The sequence below is a fragment of the Hyaena hyaena genome, unplaced genomic scaffold (assembly GCF_003009895.1).
Source record: "Hyaena hyaena isolate Hyena2069 unplaced genomic scaffold, ASM300989v1 scaffold_138, whole genome shotgun sequence".
NCBI classification, from domain to species: Eukaryota; Metazoa; Chordata; class Mammalia; order Carnivora; family Hyaenidae; genus Hyaena; species Hyaena hyaena.
The window spans coordinates 506125-523494 of NW_024080770.1; the positions used below are offsets into that span (position 1 = coordinate 506125).

Sequence of the window (17370 nt, forward strand, 5' to 3'; positions counted from 1 at the left end):
GCTTCTTTTTTTACTTTTGCTACCGGTCATTAAGCACTTCGTCACCAATCACCACTGGTCCCCAGGCTGGCTTTGGGGGATTTAGGACTAAATTTCCCTCCGCGTCTTTCCAGTCTTGGTCACAGAGGGAGGCTTGCTTCCCGAAATGAGCATGGAGAGGCTTGCTGGGGGGTGAGGGCCCGAGTGTCCCTGTGTCCTCTACGGGCCCAAGGATGGGAGTTGTGTGACTCACGCTGCCCAGAACACATCTCTGGAAAAGGCTGTGAGAATTGGGCCCCAGGGAGCTCTGGGTACAGCTATAACGTGGCTCAGGGCCTTGAGTGGTCTGGGAAGAAAGCTCTGTTTTCTTAACTTGGATTCCCTGGTGGAAAAAGTGGGCTGGTTAATATTGGGAAGGGTCTACCCGTCAACAGAAGAATGAGGGGAGAGGGTTGCCTGGGCAGCAGAGGGCCGCGGGGCGGGGAGGGGGGAGCCTGAGGACAGGGACGCGGTGGCCCTTTTCCACTCAGAAGTTTCTGTTTTCTCTTTGCGGCTTTCTTTGGTGTATTTAAAAGCGAATTAGCTCAATGTTTCTGTTCTTGTAAATAATGATCTTGCTTTCTGTAAACTTGGATGAGTAGTGGCACAGTGTGACCCGGGGTTTCTGGTTTCGGGGCCCAGGGTAGCTGGAGGGGGTGGGGAAGGACCTGGGGGAGATCCTGGGGTCTCAGAGCCAGTAGGATGGAGGCTTGCACACCGGATGGGCCACCACATGGCTTTTGGCTCTTGGGGCCTCTTCCCACCTCCCCCTCCAGGGTTCCTGACAGCAGGTGGCGTGTGCATAGCCTGGCCTCTGCTAAAATGAGCAAATCAGAGGACTCTAGATGCTGGCGAGCATGTGGAGAAACGGGCACCCTCCTACACTGCTGGTGGGAATGTAAACTGGTACAGCCCCTCTGGAAAACAGTGTGGAGGTTCCTCAAAAAGTTAACAATAGAACTCACCTAGGACCCAGCAATAGAGCTGCTGGGAATTTACCCAAGGGATACAGGAGTGCTGATGCATAGGGGCACATGTACCCCAATGTTCACAGCAGCACTCTCAACAAGAGCCAAAACATGGAAAGAGCCTAAGTGTCCATCAGCTGACGAATGGATCAAGATGTGGTTTATCTATACCATGGAATACTCCATGGCAATGAGAAAGAATGAAATCTGGCCGTGTGTAGCAACATGGATGGACCTTGAGGGTGTTATGCTGAGCGAAATAAGTCAGGCAGAGAAGGACAAATATCATATGTTTGCACGTATAGGAGGATTAGGAGGAACTTGACGGAGGAACAAGGGGGAGAAGAAGGGCGGAAATGGTGGGAGAGAGGGAGGGAGGCAAACCATGAGAGACTCTTGAATGCTGAGAACGAACTGAAGACTGATGGGTATGGGGGGGGAGGGGAGGGGGGTGATGGGCATGGAGGAGGGCACTTGTGGGGATGAGCACTGGGTATTATATGGAAACCAACTTGACAATAAACTATTTAAAAAATAAATAAAAAAATACATTTCCCTCCAGCATCAACTCTGCTCTATAAGCGCAGAGAGGTTAGCGAACCTGCCCAAGGCGGCAGGAGGCACTGTAGACGGGGCTCCTGAGGTTCCAGTGTTTCCGAACCTTTCTGATGCCTGCTTATCATGCTCATCTCTACTTCGAGTACCTTGCAAGGACCCCACTCCCAAGGCTTTCGGCAGGCCAGATGAAGAGTCCTCATACTCATTCAGACTTTCGAGAAATTACCAGGGTCGCGGCGGGGGGGGGTGGGGGGGGGAGGGGCAGGAACGAGAGTGTGTTTTTTTTTTATTTTAAAAGTTGCTTTTTGTTTCTTTAGTTTTTAAATCAAAATTATTTATGCACGCCAGAAGTCAAGTTTCCCCACAAGAGTTACCTGCATTTCCCTTCTCTGGAAGCAAACATTTGCAGCTCTTAGCTGACTCTTGGCTCTTGCGTCCATATCTCTGGAGAGTATTTTTGTATGGCCCCTTCTGGATGCCTCAGCCTTTGACCCCCTCAAAGAGAGGAGAGACTTAGCTCTTCCCTCCCCCATGTCCAGCCCCCATGTCGCTCCTGTCCCCTTGCCCTTCCAGTGCAGGCAGACCAGTATTTCGGTTAGATCAGTAGTCAGTGTGTCCATTTTATGACTCCAGATGCTACTCAGAGCTGAGCCAGGGAATAGACTATGGTTACTTTTCCCTTTCTGCACACTTTTTTTGTTTTTATCTTTCCTCGGTGTGATCATTGCTTTCAATTATTTTTCTACGTACTCATCATTAAGTTGGCACTAAGCCTCTGCCAATCACCTAAAGATCTCCCCTGAAGCTTTCAGAAGTGAGATGCTTTCTGTACATTCCATTTTCTTTTCTTTTTTTTTTTTTTTTTAAAGCTTATTTATTTATTTTGAGAGAGAGAATGAGCCGGGGAGGGGCAGAGACATAGATGGAGACAGAGGATCCAAAGCAGACTCTGTGCTGACAGCAGAGAGCCTGAAGCGGGACTCGAACTCACGAACCATGAGATCATGAGCCGAAGTCAGATGCTTAACCAAGTGAGCCACCCAGGCACCCCCTGTATGTTCCATTTTCTGGGCTAAATTTCTCTCCATAAACTCCCTTGTTTTGGTGGAGCATATCACTTAGTAGCTTCCTGCTAAAAGGCTCATGGAGGTAAACATCTTGCCCCCGTACGTACACCTCACACAGGTGATAATGTCTTTATTCCCCCCTCACACTTGATGGAGCATTTGCACGGACTTGAACTTCAGGCAGGCTGTCATTTTTCCTTGGAATTGGGAAAGCAGCACTTGGGTGCGTTTTATCTTTCACTGTTGTTACTGAGAAGGCCAAAGCCTTTCTGTTTCCTGATTTTTTTTTTTTTTTTTTTTTTTGGTAACTCAAGTTTTTCTTTCTGGGAATGTGTAGGCTCTTCTCTTTGGCCCCAGTATTCTGAAATTCCCAGTGACATGAGTTGGTGTGAGGTTTTCTCCCCGTGTACAGCAAACCAAGAGGACCTGCTCTGTCTGGAAACTGTCATTCAGGTCTAGGATGTTTCCATCAATTGTGTTCTTTGATCATTTTCTCCCTTGAGTCTTCTATGTTCTCTTCTGGAACTCTAATATCCTGCTGCCCTGCATCATGGATTGGCCCTTTACTTCTTATCTCCTCTCTCCTATTTTTCATCTTCATCTCTTTGCTCTTCTTTCTGGCAGCTTTTCTCAACTTTATCTACAACCTTAATTCAGTTTTTCACTTCTGCCCTCAGGCTTTTAGTTTCCAAGGGCTCACTCTCCCCCACCTCTGTTTTAAAATAGCATCTGCTTTTTTTCCTGGATGCAATGCCTTATCCGACCTTTCCTCCACGATGCGTTCCTCCCTAGCTTGTTTGGGTCTCCACCTTGGTGTCCGAGGCCTTCCCTGGCTACCTGGAAATCGTCTGCTCATAATGAAGAGTGGGGGGTTTGTTGCTGACAAGGTGGCTCAAAGCTGGAGTCCCTGGGTGCGTTTTCGACTGGGAGCTACCCTGGAGGGGGAGCTGAGAGGGCTGTTTCTTGAGGTCTCCCTAGAGAGGATGGGAGTGAAGTTCTGGAAAGAGGGCTGCTGGAGTCTCAGACTTCAGCGCACGTGTATTTATTTAACCCCCAGATCTCAATGTGGCTGACGCCACTGGTGCGGAAAGCTCCCTCTAGACTCTCTCCAGGGAAGTTTCCAATGTCGCACAGGGGCTAGGGAGGGCCAGCCACCCAGTGTTGAGTGGAGACCTCCAGAACTCCAGTGCTGTCAACACTTGCAATCAATCCTTTTTTTCCGACCTCTATGTAGTGCGACCAGGTGCTTACAGTTCCAGAGCCTTCCACAGATCCTGGGATGTAGAGCAAGCTGCTACAACCGTGGGCTCGGGGTTGGGCTTGCTCATGTCTGCCCGGTCATGCTTCCTGTTCTTCCTGCTTCCTGTGTCTGCTCTCCGTGCGTGTTCTCTCTGTTTCTGTGGGTGAGGCCTCTAAAAACTCCCTTTCCGAGTAGCCTTAGTGGGTGTCAGAGAGAGTGAAAATAGATGCAAGCGTTCAGCCCGTCATCTTTACCCAGGAATAACACCTGCATTCCGACGTTCAGGAAAGCTTTACAAAGACAGCCTCTCCTCTCCGTTGCTGTCTCAGAATACGCCACATGCAGCAGCTGCCCCCAGAATGTTCCTGCCCCCCCACTCCCAGCCTCCTGAATGCTCCACTCGGCTGGCGTCCTCAGAGCTCCTGTGCTCCTCGTTCCCTGCTACTGTCCCCACATCACCCTCCAGCCAGACTTCTCCACTCCCCTCCACCCCCCGAAGGACCTCTGGGAAAGGACACTCCTTGTCCAGCTGACTTCCTTACCAGGCAGAAATTTCCACGGATGAGACACATTTGTAGACTCGGTCTGATGAACGGGGCTCTCACACCTGGTTCCATCCATTTACCCTAAAACAGTTATTATGCGTTTACCATGCACTGTGCATTGAGTGGGGTCTCAGGGGCTTCGGTTCTCATGGAATTCTGGGTAAAGAACAAATAGAAGAATCACAAACCGTGGCGGCTTTGCGGAGCTCTTGACCCCAGTGCTGAATGCCCAGACAGGCACACCCAGGCCACCTGGGGAGAGGGGCTTGGTGCCGCCTGGAGAGACCCAGCCCAAGGTGCTCATTTGGTCATCTCTGTCAGTGTCTCCTCCCTACTCCTTAGGATGCCGAGTGGCTCCTGGGGCAGCCAGGCAGGTGTAGGCACAGTACCCCTCCCCGAGGGCCCTGGAAGGACCTCCCTAGGGCTGTTCTGTGGCCGGTCCAGGGCTGTGGCTTGGCCCAGAGACACCAGCACGCCAACTCTCCCAGCAGCCGTGGCCGGCTGAATTACTATCCGCTTTGACAGCCGGGGAAGCAGAGGGTCAAGGGGAGTAGGCAGTTCGTCCACTGAAAACTCTGCTACTATAAATGACCATCCTGCTTTGTCTTTCCGAGTCTGGGCTGGAAGGGGACCCAGAGGCCTGTGGGGTCCTGAGCCCCTTTTCCATGGCTGATGGCATCCCCGGAGAGGCTTGGAATCGGCTCGTCCAACTGAGAAGAGACCGGGTGGGTGGGAAGGCAGTAGCGGGACTTCGGGAGTCTTCCCGGTGCTTTGTTTGATCCACCTCATCAGAGCCTTTGAGTGGCCACCACCTCACTGTGCCTCCCAGGGGTGGCATTTGCGGCTGAAGAAACCGAAGCCCACGGACGGCACGTGACCCATACAAAGTCGTGGGGCCAGTCAGAGGCTGAGTCAAGGTTGTAACCCAGGCTCCTGGCTGGACTGTTTCCACGCCCCACCTTCTGAACTCCCACCATCTCCTGAGGACGCTCCTGTTGAGGTTAGATCCCTGGTGAGGAGCTGGCCTGCCCGCTCCTAACATTCACCCCTTGGCTTCCATGGGCTTAGGGCAGTCCTCTCGGCATCTGTATTCAGCCAGAGGCGGAGATTGGCACGCAGAGGGGAGGCTGCAGGCTGGAGGGGCCGTCTGATCTCCCACGGCCCAGGCGGGGGACAGCTGGACCCGGTGGTAATCCTCATGCCGTATTTAGGCCACTGCCCCGGGCCCTCCTCCCCCTCGGATATCCTCCCTGGCTTGCTGACAATAGAAGCAGATCTGACAGTTGTAGCAATTCTACTTTCCAGCCCCAAATGTCCCCTGCCATTAGTCGTGTGCCTCGTGGTTACTAGCCCCTTGGGGTGCTCTGCCTCATTTGATTCTCACAGCAGGAGGGTGAGGCACAGTGATACCTCCCCATTCTACAGATGAGGACACTGAGTCTATGGGAAGTTCAAAGCTCTACCCAGCTCCTCACAGCTGCAAACATGCTTCTTTCTTCTCCATCTCCTGGGGGCAGATGAAATCAAGGTCACTGAGCAGGTGACACATGCACGTATGTGTGCACAACGGAAGGAGGAAGGAGGGTGGGCAGGAGCTGGTGGCCTGGACACTTGGCGATTGAGGGAGGAATGGTTTTTCCCATCTCTAGCCGAGATGCCCTCCTGAGCCCTTCCTTGGCGACAGATCACACATGTATGTCTTGTGTACTGGGGAGGCCTGCATTTCGGTCCAGCTCATTTCGTCGGTCCCCTCCCAGAGCCCAGCCTCTCAGTGGCAAGCCTGGGAATTGTCTGATTCCCAAGTCCCCGAGCCACGCCCCACCCCTACTGCCCAGACTCACGAATGGAACAGATATTCCACTGAGAAAGAGAGAACAAAGGGGAAGCCCTGTCCTGCGAACACCCCAGGCCCACCCCCAGGCTCCCCCAACCCCAGGCCCCACCTCACGGGGCAAGAGGTTGCTCTGAACCTTTCATCTCATAGGAGAGAAGTAAGCTGGCTCTAGTACCCACCCCCCCCAAGATAGATACTGGTGCTGATCAGAGACCCAGTGCCTCCCCAGAGAAGCAGGTGACCCATGGCTGCAGGCATGGCCACTGGGCTCCGTTCAGCAGAGCTCAGGCCAGCGAGCCACCCTGTCCCGCCCTCCCGGCCTACCCCGAAATCTGTGCTGTGGCACCCTGGCCCTGCATTGGGATGTCCTGGACATATCATCTCATTTAATCCTTACAGTTACCGGCGAGGGGGAAGTTATTATCCTCACTTCCAGCTGGGAAGCAGAGGAGCAAAGGGGTTAAGCGAATTGTCCACAGTCTCACAGCTGAGGAAGGGCAGCAGCCTCCACCCGCCTGCAGCGCCACCGCCTCCCCCCTCCTCCTCGGGGGAGGGTCCCGACTCTCCTATGCAGAGTCAGAGCTGGGAGGGCAATTTGGCAGCTGGCTCACTCCCTGCATTTTCAAGCATCATTAGATCTTTTTCTGACAACTTCATCAGTTAGCAGGGCTCAGAATTGGCAAAAATCCGTATTTAGACATTCAGCCAAAGAATTAAGAAGTGGTTGGTTTCAGAAACAGCTCAGCGATGTGGGAAGCTGCCTCTGCTGCGGGTGAGCAGTCAGCAGAAGAAAGACAGATCTGGCCTTTGGCGTGGGTCGTCGCATGGCTGACACCAGCGGCCCTGAGCACATGTCGCTGTTCACCTTGGACCTCAGTTTTCCCATCTTCTAAACGGGCGGAAGGATGGGATAATGCCTCCCACACAAGTGGTTTGGAAAGCCTGGAAGGCGGGGGAAGGGCTCTGAGTTTCACTTGGAGCTTTTCTCTCTGCCAATTGACGACTGGCCTTGGGTCAACTTTGGCTTCAACTTTCTATCTGGACCCCAGGGCAAGGTGTGGATGACCTGCGGCTCCAAGCTGGGGATGCAGGGGGAGGAGGGAGCTTGTGGGGAGGGCCAAGGGCAGCCCCTCCCCCAGCATGTCCTGATGGGTGAAGCTGCAGGGCTACCCCTGTGGGGGGCCTTTGGAAGGGGGTCATGTGTCCCACTCCCCTTTACTCACCAGAGCCCATAAGTGTCACTGTGTCACTGTCATCCAGGGGTGGGGTGGGAGAGGCGTCTCGTTTTCATCTGCAGAGGCTGAGCTTCCTCCTGCCACCTCACGCACCATGTCTTTTGGGGCTTCTCAGTGATCTGGGAAGTAGCTACTGCTTATTGTCTCCAGGTCAAACGCTAGTCAAACCAAAACCGGTGCCCACAAGTCCTACTCTGCTCCTTCTGCCTCTTCCCACGCCTCTCGCTTCTGGAAGGTATTTCTCCTGCAGCCTTTAACTGGTTCTGTCCACGATTCATGATCTCCCCCAAAGCTCCCAAGAGCAGCAGATGGTTTACCCTTGAGAGCATCTGAGAGGCAGCTGGGCACTGTGGGCCAGTCAGGCCTGCGTCTCAATGCTTCGGTGAGTGGTTCAGACAGACCCTTTGAACCTCAGCTTCTGTGCCGTTAAGGTGGGAGCGCCAAGGGGCGCCTGGGTGATTCAGTCTGTGAAGCATCTGACTTTGGCTCAAGACATGATCTCACGGTTTGTGAGTTCAAGCCCGACATCGGGCTCTCTGCTGTCAGCACAGAGCCCGCTTTAGATCCTCTGTCTCCCTCTCTGTCTGCCCCTCCCCTCCCTGTTCCCTCTCTCTCTCTCAAAATAAATAAACTTTAAAAAAATAAACAAATGAGATGGGAACGCCAAGTCCCCTTTGCACAGGGCCATGTTAGGAGTCCTCCAGCCTCCTAGGTGATGCATCATCTTGTTGCCTGTCCCTGCGACAGTCGAGGCGGAAGTGGCTGGCCCACTGCCGGATGAGGAAATGGAAATGCGGGCAGGTGGGCGGGCTTTCTGGCCACAGAGCCGGCCAGTGTCCGGGCGAGGGCTGGGGCTGGGCGCCGTGTGGGCAGCAGCCCCGCCGGGCTCCTTGCCCCTGGGAAAACCACTCACGAGGCCAAGGTGAGAGGGAATCCGGATTTCCTTCCCGAGGTGGCCCGTCCTCCCTCCCTGCCGCAGAGGACACCGATGGGACCAGTTAAAACGCATCGCCTGTGCCCAGATTCCCGGCGGCACCCAGGGGAACAGGGCGTGGAGGGCTCGGGGACGTGTTTGTCCAGCACCCTGGTCCCAGTCCTGTGTCGTGGAGTACAAGACAAACAAACCCCTTCCTAGCTTTTCAAGAGTCTGGTCCCAAGGGCCCTCCTCAGCCTGCTGGCTTGAGGCTTTATTCCACTCGTGTCTTTTCTGATAACTTCATTTGTGCCCCCAGAGACCTCAGACTTGTTTAAAAATAGAAAAATAAACAACATTGTTCCTGAAATGCCCCCCCCAAACCTTGGGCCTCCTAATGAGGTGCTGGCTGGGCTGGCTGGGGCTCAGTTCCCAGGGTTTTCCACCCTCCGCGGGCCTCAGGCCTGCTGCCGCCTCCACAGGGACAAGATGCCGCGTAGCTCTGGAGGCTTCCAAGGGGCGCCAGCGACAGCGTGGGGGCCGGCGCTGTGCAGCCTGCCTGGAGCTGTAGGCCACTGGGCCCCACACAGCTGGAGTTGGGGACACAGCCACCCAGGTGCAGAAGGCCAGGCCCAGCACGGGCCCTGCCTGGGACCTTCCCCTCCGCTTAGCTCAGCCCCGAAGGAAGCCACAGGCCCCTCCTGCGTGCCAGGCACCGGGTGAGACCCCCAGGACTCTGCACGCGAGTCTCCCAGGCTGACAGGCTTATTGCTCATGGTCCTGGACCAGGGTGTGCAGTTTGTGTAAGACTTGGGTATTCCCCACCTGAGCAATGGACGTAAATGATAGCATCCACGCTTACCTCGAGGTTTTTTAGGCAGCTAAGAAATGGGTGTCTTCCACCTGAAAAAAGCCTCAAGAAGATGTAACCCTTTGGGTGTATTTGCTAGAAGGTGGAGGAGGAATTGGATCAATTGCATCAGGTTAAAATTCTTGAACAGATAACACTCTTAGAAGCCAGAGCAGGCTCATACTAGGAGCGAGCTCCTCGTCCCTGGAGGCATCCAAGGGTGAGCTGGCCAGAGAGCAGAACAGGGGGATCAGGCTTCAGGTGGGGGTGGCCCACCTGCCTAGGACACGGAAGCAGAGAGTAGGAGCAGAGGTTATCGATGTGTTTCCATGCCCCGAACATGCCCTGCATCCGTCACTCCAGCCAGGCTCTGAGACAGGGGTCTTCCTCCTCCTCCTTTCTGCCTGAAGCCAGACGCCAGAGGGAGGTGCCACCAGCAGGCCAATCCTGTGTCGAGGGCCACTGAAGCAGATGCCTAGAACAACACGTCACTTCTCAGGTGGCAGTAAAGGCAAAGATTAGAAATGGATTCTCTCTGGAGATGGCTAGACACACCTAGTTCTTCCTGCTCCTTGGCCCTTGCTGATCCAGGGCCCCTGCTTCACCCAGCACCCCGTGAATGCTCCCGGGATTCAGGCATCCCCCGTTTTCAGGAGGTCAGTCAGGGAGAACAGCTTCTGGGCAGCTCTGGGTCAGGGACCCGTCGGTTGCTTCTCTGCACAAGCGACGTCCCACCTGGCCGCCTGCTTCCGCTCTGTCTCTTCTGGGGAAAAAGCCTCTGGGAATAGGGAGAATCCCAGAGGAAAGGGGAGACTGCTATTTATTGTTCAACTGCTATGTCAGCATTAACATACATTTTCTACTGACTAATTCCTTAGCCTCCAACACACTAATAGAAATTGTCATTTCTTCTGTAAACTTTTCCCCCTGGGCACGCTTTATTTTACATCACTGTAGACACACAGACACACAATTTTATTTTGTGCTTTTTCTCCCATGAAGCATAAATGTTTTTCCCCCCAGTGTTGTTACACAGTCCATGTGATTATCATTTTAATGGTGGCCTAATTGCATTGAGTTCTGATTTACTAAACCACCTTCTCATCGCAGGGCATTACCATTGTTCCCAGTCTGGGATGGGTTTTTTTTTTTTTTTTGCTGCTATAAATAATTTTGCAATACACATCCTCATGCATTATTTCCTTCATTTTAGGAAATTATTGTCTTCGTTTAGATTTCCAGGTTCCCCTCGGAGGCATGAGAGAGATAGGGCCGTCCACTTTGGGAATTTGAACTATGCAGCCATTAAAATGATAATTATACTGACTCTGTAGCAACACGGAAAAACATTTATGCCTCTAGGGGGGAAAGAGGGACAAAATAAATGTAAAACCTGGGCCCTTAAATATCCCTCAGCCAAGTCAATGGTAAAAGATAGAGCCCTGGAGACCGCTCTCCAAGTTGACGGAAAGGTCACTTTCATGCGGTTTTTCGACAGGCATGTGTTGAGATCCCGTCCGTTTTCCCCATCCTTGACGAGGGTACTGCGTGAGGCTCTCCCCAGGGACTCGCTCCGCGTCCCTCGCTGAGATGTGGGGGTCCTGACTCGGTGGGGGGGGGACTCCTTCTGTGCTGCTGTGAACCGCGGCGGGGGTGGGGGGTGGGGGGGGCGGGGGGCAGGGCGCCATATCCTTGCTGTGGCCCAGCACCAGTGCATATCGCCACCACCCCTGCCCCCCTCCCCCCCATGCCAGGATTCACAGGACATTTTCCAGTCCTCCCCTTGATTCTCCTCAAGCCGCCACTGGCACCCGTCACAGCACGTTGCTCGGCGGGGCGCTCTCAGCCTGGACCCACCTGCCCACCCAGGAGTGTGACCGTGCACACTTTCTCCGTTTTGATGAGATGTCTTCCTGGGACACAATCCTTGGAAGGAGCTCAGATGTGAGGTTGGACAGACCTGGGATCTGATTGCCGCGCTGCCTCTCATTGGTTAAGTTCTGCAACCTCTCAGCTCTTGGGTTTTCTTTGTCTACACAACGAACTTGCTGGTATCCACCGTGTGGGCTGTTGTAAAGAACAGATGGGGTCACATGTGTGACTGTGAATGGCACAGCACGTGACATGCAGTAAATGTTTAATGAGCACCCCTTGGGCCCACGGGGAAGTGTGGATAAGTCACGGTGCCCAGAGGTCTGGGCCCATAGTAGGCACCTAATGCATGCCTAAGCAATGACACGCGGTGCTGGCTGGGACCTGGGCAGTCAAGGTCAGCCTGCTGCGCAGGCAATGTTCCTGGGATAAAGGGGAAAGTGAAGGAGAGGAAGGTGGGGGCTTCGAAAGGCCAATAATCCACGCTATCAGGGACCGAAAGGATACAGGGCCTTTGAGTCACTCCGGTTTGGACTTTGTGATGTTTAAAGGATCACCGAGCATCGCAGAGGGGGAGTAGCCGCTACCGGGCTGGGGGGCGAGCCCATTGCGGTTTCTATCAGCCGATGCAGAGTGTGCGGCGAAATACAGCAACTGCTGTTGCTTAGATGTGTTGATAAAAGAGAAGTTGTTGTCTTGAGGCAAAGATATACATTCTACAGAGTTCACAGAGGAGCGTGTTCCCAGGGGGCCCTGGGGTGGGTGGCCCCAAACAGCTGCAAAGCAGCCCCCACACTCTGGGAGCCCCGGGCTGCTTACAGACAGGAAGGTTGCTTATAAACAGCAGGCCGGAACCCAACCCGGCTGAGCCGAGGGGCAGCTACGAGCAGCCCATGAGAAGTGGGGGGAGTGGGGGGGGGGCGCTCAGCCTCCGGCAGCTCCCTGAACAGCCCTGCCCGGTCTGCCCTGGGCGACCCCACTGTGGCAGTCAGTGTACCGCTTTGCACAAACTGCCCTTAAAGCACAGGTGCAGACCGTGGTTTAAGAGTTTTTATATCAGCTCTTTGGAACTTTGTTTGCATTTTTCACAGAAAAACGTATAAACTATCGTTAAGTTCCCAGCCTGAGCCACAGGCTGACGCCACTCATGGAGCAACGTCATTAATGTAGAGGAACTGATCCTACTTCAGATGCAGCGCTGGAGTCCTAAGTACCTGGGGCCTTCCTGCCCCAGGGCAAACAGCTGACTTGACTGTGAGCCACCTTCCCTCCATGCGGTGCCCTGTGGGAGAACAGAGCCCTCCCCTATTCTTCTCTTCCCCTTCTTCTTCCTCCCCTTCTTCCCCTTCCCCTCCTCCTCCTCCTTACTCCTCCTCCTCCTCAACTTCCCCTCCTCTTCCTCCTTTCTTCTTCTTCTTCTTCTTCTTCTTCTTCTTCTTCTTCTTCTTCTTCTTCTTCTTCTTCTTCTCCTTCTCCTTCTCCTCCTCCTCCTCCTCCTCCTCCTCCTCCTTCTTCTTCTTCTTCCTTCTTCTCCTTCTCCTCCTCTTCTTCCTCCTTCTTCTTGGAAGGAGAGAACTTGCAAGGGAAAAAGAAGGGCTCAGTTGTCTCCCTTACGCTTATGTCCTTTCTGCCTCCATCTCCTGCACATCTGCTTCACTTCCTATTTACCCAACAAAACCCTTGACCTTTTCACTGATTTCCACAAAAACTCCACTCATGCCAACCACTGTATGGATTGTGGTTGGCACTACTGAGGGGGTAGGTAGGTCCCAGGAAGGGTCCCATCTTGGGTCATTTGCACCTGATGCCTTCTCTCTCTCTCTCTCTCTCTCCCATCTCTCCCCCTCACTCTCCACAGCCTAGAGGGTCTTTGGGGGGCCCCCACTTCTCCCTCCTTCTTTCTCCACCCAGACCTCCCGGAGCACAGGGGTCTTCCCACTTACAGCAGCCACCTCCCCAGATGCCAACTGCTTTAGTATCAACAGCAATTTCCCCCTGTTATCTTAGTAATTCAACAAAACAACAAAGCTACAGGATTGAACTGGAGAGTCGTTCGTTCAACACCAGTGCTTTATTTGGTACTCCGGGAGAAGTGGTTTTCATCAGAAGGTCTAAGGCAGTAAATGGAAACATTTCTGAAATAAATCTGGCAGAAATTGGAAGGGGGAAGTGAGAGGGAAGGCAGTTGAAGGACACGTTTGCAGGAGCGACAGTTTGTCAGGGGTGGAATTGACCGTGTGCAGCGAGAGTTCAGGCAAGGGAGGGGCCCCCGTGGGGTGGGGGCGATGGAACATGCCCACCTCTGCAGGGCCTGGCCTCAGCCTGGGGGACGGATGGGGGGTGGAGGGAAGTGAGAGGGAGGAAAAGGAAGTTTGTGAGGTATTTGTGCAAAGTAAATGTTTGCCAGTTGGCATTCGCCCTGGGATGAGGCCGGAGGCTGCCTGTGCTGGCCACCGCTTCCCCATCTGGCCCCCATCCCCACCCACGTCCTTGTTGGCAGGGCATGCTGTGTCCTGGAGGGGACACGGTGGGGCAGGGGGGAGAGGCAGCATCTGATGTCACACCTCTGTCATTGATTAGCACTGTGACTTGGGCAGGGTCACTTAGTGTATCTAAGGATTGGCAGAATGAAGGCCACCTGGGCCACTTGTTAAGATACAGATCCTTGGGTCCTACCCTTGCAGGAGCTGATTCACAAAGCCCATGATGGGGTAATGAATGCAGATTTTGGTGAAAGAGCCCTGTGGGTTCAGACACAGAGCCGGCAGGTGTGTTAAGCATCTTTGTGAGTCCACAGCATCAGCTGGCACTCAACATGTCAGCCCCCCTCACACCCATAAGCTGTCCCAGGGCCCCTGAGGCAGTGTTGGGTCACGGACACCCCTGGGGCCAGAACTAACATTTCCACTCCTCATCGACAGGCAGGGTGGACCCCTGGCAACATGTGGGCCCAGGTGACATCTTTGCTTAGGAGCTCAAAATGTACAGGGGTGCCTGGGTGGCCTAGCCGACTCATGGTTTCAACTCAAGACATGATCTCATGATCGTGTGATCGAGCAGCATGTCAGGCTTAAGTGGAACCTGCTTAAGATTCTCTCTCTCTCTCTCTCTCTCTCTCTCCCCCACTGCCCCTCTCCCCAGCTCTCTATCTCAAAAAAGTTGTATAGCTCTGCCAGGGCCTAGGGATGCTGGCGATGCTGATGCAGGGGCCAGTGAAGTCGGGGAGCTCACTGGTTGAAGCTAATGTTTATTGAGCCCCTGAAGTAAATATGATCTCATTCGACCCCCATGAAATCCCATGAGCAAAAATACAATTCTGCCCATTTTACACACGGGAGGTGGAGGGGGCCTTTGGTCTACCCAAAGTCACACAGCTTGTTTTGTTGTGGCTCTTGTTACCCAGGTACGTGATGTGTTGTTGGGCTTCTAGAGTTGATCTTGAGCTGTTAAACGTGAGAAGACAGGACGTACAAATGGGAATAGACCTTCATCTCTAAAACGGCTAAGTTCATCTCTCTGGTAATAGGTGCCGGTAAACCAGTGAGGAACAACTAACTGGTCTTTTTGGCTCTTCCCCCCACCCCCTCCATTTCTTCTTCTTTTTTTTTTTCCTTTTTGTGTTTGGGCAAGCTGCACTTGAGATTGTATAAACCTCAAATGCTGCAAGATACCAAAATCTTGTAGATGTCAAACAAAATGATTCTAGGCCTTTTTAGACTCAGTCTGACTCCAGAGCCTCTGCTCCTTCCATTCCCTGCCTCGAGTGCCCCTGGGCCGCTCCCCAAAACAGTGCGGTTCCCTGAACTCCCCTGAGGTAGCAGGTAGCTCTTCTGGAAGGTTCCCCGGGGCAGTGGCAGGTAACTGTCAGCTGAGATCTGGAGAGAGATGGGGCTGGCGGGTCTGAGCCAGGTTTAAGCCACGTGGTCCCATGGATGTTTAATAATATTGAACATTTTTTACTGCCTTTCTCCCCTATTTGTTCCTCCAGTGATCTGCCTCCAGCTGCCGGCAGGACACATCCTCAGCCTGTCCCTTGCCAACCCATCTGTCACTAGGAGACAGCTCCCGTGCGGGCCTCTCTGTTTTTAGACTTCAGGAAGGTTGAACATCTAAAACGCAGAGATGGTCCCTTTTTTATAAACAACTGGCCTGGCCAACTTAGGAGTGCATTCACCTAAGTGAACCTCTCATCCCTCACGCTCCGTCCCCAACTCCCCTTAAATGGAAATGTCAGGCTTCTTTCTACCTGGTGAAGATCATACAGATCAGCCTGGGCCTATGAGAGCCTGGAGGGTCCAGATTAAGCCCCAAGGTTGTTTTCTCCTACATAACATTTTTATCCATCCAGCAGAAGCCTGGCCCATCAGGAAGAGGAGGGAGGGGCTCGGGCCACGTGGAGAAGGAAGGGGACCCTGCTGCCTGGCCTGGTTTCCTCATCCCCTCCCAGAGCACTCCCCCCCACCCCCCCAGAGTCCCACTTGCTCCCTGCCTGATCTGGCTTTGGCTCCTGCCCTTTCACCTTCTCCTGGCTGGTTTCTCTTTCAGGGCCCTTTGTCTATCCTACCTTGTAGCAATGCTACCCTGTCCAAGCTGTTGTCATTTGACTTACTTGTACTTGATTCAGACACTTCTACCCCCTACTCCCCACCTGTTTCTGAATGGACTTATTTAAGTGCCTGGGTTGAATCCCATAGAGGACAGAGGCTGCATCTCCATTATTTGGAGGGTCCCGGGAATTTGTTTGGTGCCCGGTATACGGTAACTCACCTTATGCATTTGCTCCAAGGACTTGAAGTTCAGATCATGAGCTTTGTGCCTTGTGGCCCCAGCTGAGAAGCCATATCCTCAGGCTCTACTGGTTTGTTCTCTGATTGACTGCTGTCAGGGGCCTGGGACCCAGGGTAATGCTTCAAACCCCGCCTACCTTGTGTATGCAGAGATGTGAATTTGAGATACTGTCTTGGGAAAAAAATCAATTAAATACCCAATAGAGTCAAGAGCAGCAGTGCAGACAGAGCATTGAATTAGGGGTGTGAATTCTTCTTCCCTGAGCTTTCCTGTCTTTGTGGTGACCTCTATCCTGCCATCTGCCTGTGAGATAGTCACAGCCCAAACCAGTGGCTTGCACACAGTAGGTGCTCACCCAGGCTGGGTCTGATATCTGCCCAAACAACTTCAACTCAACACTGCCACCTTCTGGCAGAGTTACTCTAGTGCTGAAGGGTGAGCCGGTTCACACTTGGAACTAAGAATTCCTCCTGGGCAATGAGGTAGAAGGGAGTGAAGCCATCTGTAAAGGCACATCCAGCTTATTCATTCTCAGCTTAGCCCAGAAGCTCTATCCACCTGTGGCTTCCAGGCACGGCCCCTGTGACAAGTTCCTTCATGTCTTCAAGTGCCACTTCCTTGGGCCAAGTAACCCAGGAGCACAGGGTTAGAATGGTCTCCACCTGATAGACTGAAATTCCTGACTGTCTTTTCCTCCAGTGACCAGCTCCCATCCTTGGGTGAAGAGCCTTTTTTAAAAAATTTAAATAAATATTTAAGTCCTTTATTTTCTAATATAAGCAATTAATGTTAATTTTCTTGTACACAGTGTTTGTACTGAATACCACAAATACTGATATACTGTGTCTTCATTTTCATTTAGATCAAATCATTTTCTGATTTCCCTTGTGATTTCTTTGACTTTGGGGGTTTTCAAGATATCTTTCTGTTACTGATTTCTAATTTAATTTTGTTGTGGCTAGAGAACATAGTTTGTATGATTTAAATCTTTTAAAATTTGTTGAGACTTCCTTTATAACCTAAAAATGTGATCTATCTTGGCAAATGTGCCAAGTGCACCTGAGAAAAATGTGTATACCACTGTGTAAGGTGGAATGCTCTATAAAATGTCGAGTAACTCAAGTTGGTTGATAGCCTTTTATATCCTTAATGATTTTTTGGTTTATTGTTCTATCAACTATTGACAGAAGGATATTGAAATCTCTAGCTATATATATGGATTTGTCTCTTTTAAAAGGATTTAAAATGAGAAAATTTACTCACATATTTATTATTTCTCGTGTTCTTTCTTCCTTTGTGTAGATCCAAGTTTCCTTCTGCTATTTCCTTCTTCCTGAAGGACTTCCTTTAATGTTTTTGTAGCTATGGTCTATGGATGAATTCTCTCTGCTTTTGTTTGTCTGGGAAAAATAAGTCTTTGCCTTCAAGTCTGAAGGATATTTTTGCTGGGTATAGAATAATAGGATGAGAGACTTTTTCCCC

The 17370-nt window shown here is 52.3% G+C and overlaps 1 protein-coding gene across 1 annotated transcript in view; it reads left to right on the forward strand.

Annotated features, from left to right (window-relative positions):
* The window catches only part of CIB4 (calcium and integrin binding family member 4), a 51891-nt gene that overhangs the window by 11970 nt on the left and 22551 nt on the right, over positions 1–17370 (forward strand). The window lies entirely within an intron of this gene.